Here is a 5,140-nt window from a genome sequence, read left to right on the forward strand (position 1 = left end):
ACTGTCATTTGATTTGTCTTATGAAGAACCTGAAGATCATGTGGCAGGATAAGTTTCCAGAAACTGAGGTCCATTCTGGAACTAAACTGACAAGCATTAAAACTCTACTGCAGAGAGCACAAATATAATGGGCTGGCCACATTGTTTGAAAACCAAAAAGACGTTTTTATGGAGAATTCACACAGAGCAAGAGTTCACATGGTGGTCAGAAGAAACGAATCTAGGTTATTGTCAAGGTCTCTCTGAAGAACATTCTGTTGTCATTCCTTGTCATTGCCCCAGAACAGAGACTTCTCCCCAAATCAGCAGAGGGGTCCTGTGGGTTTAGTCTGGTTGGTTGGTTGTTGTCCTTCATTTTCGAAGAGGATCAAAATGACATCACCATGATAAAGTGAAGTTTCAGTGTATCCAACTGTGACTGATCAGACCAATATGAGCTTGGAATGCTCTACCACAAGTTGGGCACAGATAGTCCATATGAACATTTGGAGTGGATACTCCAAATCTACGCATCCCACATTTACTTTGTGCTGTCTCAATTCTGCTTTGCAGATACAGTACAGTACCCTTTCTGATCTGGGCAATCCATGCTGAGCGGTCCTGTGCTAGTGTCTCCTATGTTGAATTGTCTTCTCAGACCGATGTAGTGACCATGGTCCCACGAGGGAAAGCTGTCGGGTGGGTGATGACGACCTTGGCTGTCGCTTGAGCCTGCTCCTGGATCTTCCCCGACCCTGACTGTGGAGGGCCAGTGGAAGTTTCTGCCTGAGTCAAGTGGACCAGATCCTGCTTCTAGGGCCATATGTCTGGCGATGACCCCCGACAGGGCACCGGCTGTTGGTTGGTGAATTTAGTTTAAGCTAAATGTGAACCCCCAAATGAGACAGATGACAGCTTGGAGTCCAGGAAAAGTCCTGGGCTGGATGGCAAGTCCTGCATTCTCAGCAATCCTGCCCCTTCCTTAGCTCCTGCGGTTAAGTGTGCATCTGCTTTTACTATTCAGAGCCTGATGCATATCATCAAGAAAGTGTATGTGTGTGTGTGTTCATTTGTGTGTGAGCATGGCGTGTATAAGTGTGTGTGTGTGTGTACGAGCGTGTGTGCTTGTGTGCGCGCACTTGTGTGTGCACATGTGTGAGTGTGCATGTGTTTGATATTATTTGTCATAAGCATTAACCAGGAGGGTGTGTCCTCCCAGTCCAAGTTGAAATTTCTACAGTGACCAAGTAGAAACTGCCCATGGAGAAGGGGATTTATTTTCCTCCTGACATTTAGGCTGGGAACAAAACAAGATGACAACAGGAAGCCTGAGTCATGTGAGACACGAGTTAAGCAACAGGAGGAATTTGTTTGATCATGAACCCAGAGGAAGCCTCGTTACTGGGGCCTTGTGGTCACCTGCCACAATACTCAAGCTGAGCATTTGGAGAAGTGAACCATAATTTAAATGTCACCATCTGTTACAAAGGACGAAGAAGTAGGGAAAGCTGACAGCCAATGCTCCCGGACCTTCCAAATGGAATCAATGTGTATTTTAATGCTCTACAGGATCCTCTGAAGTCTGGGTGTGGGAGTGGGTCCTTGTCTCTTTGCCTCTTGGCCCTTTGTCTCTGCTTTACTGTGTTCAGTTCACGTACACATGTGTGGGCTGAATCCCCACAAGGCCCCTCAGCTTTCTGAGGGCAGGGCTACTGGTGCACCTGCTTTTAGCATGTAGTAAGCCCCTAATAAAGGCATGTTGACTGACTGACTGACTGGGGCTGGTCAGCTGTGTGGATATTCCTGTGTTCCCAAATTGTCGATGGTTTAGCTAGCTTGTGGCCTCCAGGATGACATGTAAACTCTATTACTCACTATTTAATGCAGTTCACAGTCTGAACTTTTCCCATTTGATTTTGAAGCCCTTCTGATTACTCCCTACAAATACATGTTTATGCACCCTCATTCCCCCTGAAAAAAAGCTCATTGTTCCTACATGCTAAACTGAGGCCAAGAAATTATAATTCTATTTTTAGGAATCATCTGAGATCGAGGCCACTTCCCAAACCCACCCCTCTCCTTCAAGCCTTTTCTCCCGTTGGCACCAATGATGAAAATACTGTCTTGTCCCCAAGGTTTTCAAATTATTTTCGCTAAGTGAAAGGATCTTTTGCGTCCCACTTGTTAAAAATGCACTTCACATACAAAAAGGTATCAAGGAAATTTATCAGAGTTCAGAGCAATTGAACACCTTGGCCAAGGTGAACTCTACCCTTCTTCAGAGAGAGAGAGAGAGAGAGAGAGAGAGAGAGAGAGATGGAAGTGAGGGCAGTTTTATAAAGTTCGTGCAGGACAGATCCTCCCGTCAGAGGAAGGGTTTGTCCTTCCTCTTTCAAGTCATCAACTTTTGACCCACCCACCATACCTCATTAACAAGTGCAGTTGGGGGGGGGGGGTGGTGGTGGAGCCAAGATGGTGGAATAGAAAGACACACATATGCAGGCTCTCCCCACACAGCCCATAAAATACCTGTAGAGAGGGACTCTCAACAAATTCTATAGCACCAGAAGTGAACAGTAGAGTGGAGGAGATTTCCAGGCCAGGGTGACCTGAAAGGTCCACGGGAAATGTCTGTTGTACCGGACTCGGAGTGCAGCCCAGCCCAGCCTTGGCTGCGAGGCGTGGTGTGGCCCTGGGAGGAGGACACCTCAGGGGTGAAATCTCTAGTTGCGGAATCCCCAGTCTCATCATCAGCGGGTTCGCAGATCCCTCAATCCACAGGCACCAAAGGTCAGGGAAAGGGTTTTTTAGGCTGGCTGGGAAGGGAGAAGGGCCTTTCCATAGTTCCAGCCTTAGGCAGCAGCCATGGAGGCCACATCAGGCAAGCAGCAGTTCTCACAGCAGCCTGCATCCATTGTTGGATTGTAAAACCCCTGGGGGCACTGAGCAGCCCTTTTTTGAATCAGCTCTGTGTAAAGGGAGCTGGTCTTTGTCTCGCACTGAATGGCGGCCTTGCTCCCACAGCTTAACTGAAAATCAGCCCCCAGTGCTGGCTTGGAGGAACTACAGGCCAGGTGGCTGTGGAGAGGAAACTGCTAAGATTTTGGACACAAAAATGTCTTTCTTCTCCCAGACCAGTGTATGCTCTTGACTGTGCCACCTAGGAGGAACTGAGACCTTACAGATTCCTAGAGTATACCGCACTCTTGACAAAGGGCCCAAAAGTCAAATAACTGGTTGGGAAAACTCCCCAAAAAAGGGAAAAAATAAGACTATAGAAGGTTACTTTCCTGGTGAACAGGTATCTTCTCCCATCCTTTCAGATGAGGAAGAACAATGCTTACCATCAGGAAAAGACATAAAAGTCAAGGCTTCTGTATCCCAAACATTCAAAATAAATATTCAATGGTCTCAGGCCATGGAAGAGCTCAAAAAGGATTTTGAAAATGAAATAAGAGAGTTGGAGGAAAAATTGGGAAGAGAAATGAGAGAGATGCAAGAAAAGCATGAAAAGCAGTTCAACACCTTACTAAAGGAGACCCCAAAAATGCTGAAGAAAATAACACCTTGAAAAATAGGCTAACTCAATTGGCAAAAGAGGTCCAAAAAGCCAATGAGGAGAAGAATGCTTTAAAAATCAGAATTAGCCAAATGGAAAAGGAGGTTCAAAACCTCACTAAAGGCAATAGTTCTTTAAAAATTAGAATGGAAGAGATGGAGGCTCTTAAGACAAACCAAGAAATCACAAAACAAATCTAAGAGAATGAAAAAATGGAAGATAATGTGAAATATCCCACTGGAAAAACAACTGACCTGGAAAATAGATCCGGGAGAGACAATCTAAATATTACGGGACTACCTGAAAGCCATGATCAAAAAAAGGGCGTAGACATCATCTTTCATGAAATTATCAAGGAAAACTGCCCACCAATATCAATTCTAGAACCAAAGGGCAAAATAAATATTGAAAGAATCCACCAGTCACCTCCTGAACAGCATCCCAAAAAATAAATTTCTAGCAATATTGTAGTCAAATTGCAGAGTTCCCAGGTCAAGGAGAAAATATTGCAAGCAACTAGAAAGAAAAAAAGTCAAGTATTCTGGAAATACAGTCAGGATAAGACAAGATGTAGCAGCTTCTACATTAAGGGATTGAAGGGCGTGTAATATGATATTGCAGAAGTCAAAGGAACTAGGACTAAAACCAAGAATCACCTACCCAGCAAAACTGAGTATAATACTTCAGGGGAAAAATGATCTTTCAATGAAATAGAAGACTTTCAAGCATTCTTCATGAAAAGACCAAAGCTGAAAAAAAATTTGACTTTCAAACACAAGAATGAAGAGAAGCATGAAAAGATAAACATCAAAGAGAAATCATAAGGGACTTACTAAACTGTTTATATTCCTACATGGAAAGACAATATTTGTAACCTGAAACTTTTTTCAGTATCTGGGTAGTTGGTGTGATTACACACACACACACACACACACACACACACACACACACACACACACACAGAAAGAGAGAGACAGAAACAGAGACAGAGACAGAGACAGAGACCACAGGGTGAATTGAATAGGATGGGATCATATCTTAAAAAACTGAAATTAAGGGGAGAGAGAGAAATATATTGGGAGAAGAAAGGGAGAAATGGAAAGAGGCAAATTATCTCTCATAAAAGAGGCAATCAAAAGACTTTTCAGTGGAGGGAAAAAGCGGGGAGGTGAGAGAAAAAACATGAGGCTTACTCACATCACATTCAACTAAAGGAAGGAATAAAATGCACACTCATTTTCGTATGAAAAAGTATCTTACAATATAGGACGGTGGGGGAGAAGGGTATAAGCAGAGTGGGGGGATGATGGAAGGGAGGGCAAATGGGAAGAGGGAGCAATTAGAAGTCAACACCAGGGTCAAAAGAGAGAGCAGAAGAAATGGGGGGCAGGATAGGATGGAGGGACATATAGTTAGTCTTACACAACACGACTATTATGGAAGTCATTTGCAAAACTACACAGATGTGGCCTATAATGAATTACTTGCCTTCCCAAAGGGGATGAGTGGGGAGGGAGGGAGGAAGAGAAGTTGGAACTCAAAGTTTTAGGAACAACTGTTGAGTATTGTTCTTGCATACAACTAGGAAATGAGAAATACAGG

The sequence above is a fragment of the Notamacropus eugenii genome, chromosome X, assembly GCF_028372415.1.
Source record: "Notamacropus eugenii isolate mMacEug1 chromosome X, mMacEug1.pri_v2, whole genome shotgun sequence".
Classification (NCBI taxonomy): domain Eukaryota; kingdom Metazoa; phylum Chordata; class Mammalia; order Diprotodontia; family Macropodidae; genus Notamacropus; species Notamacropus eugenii.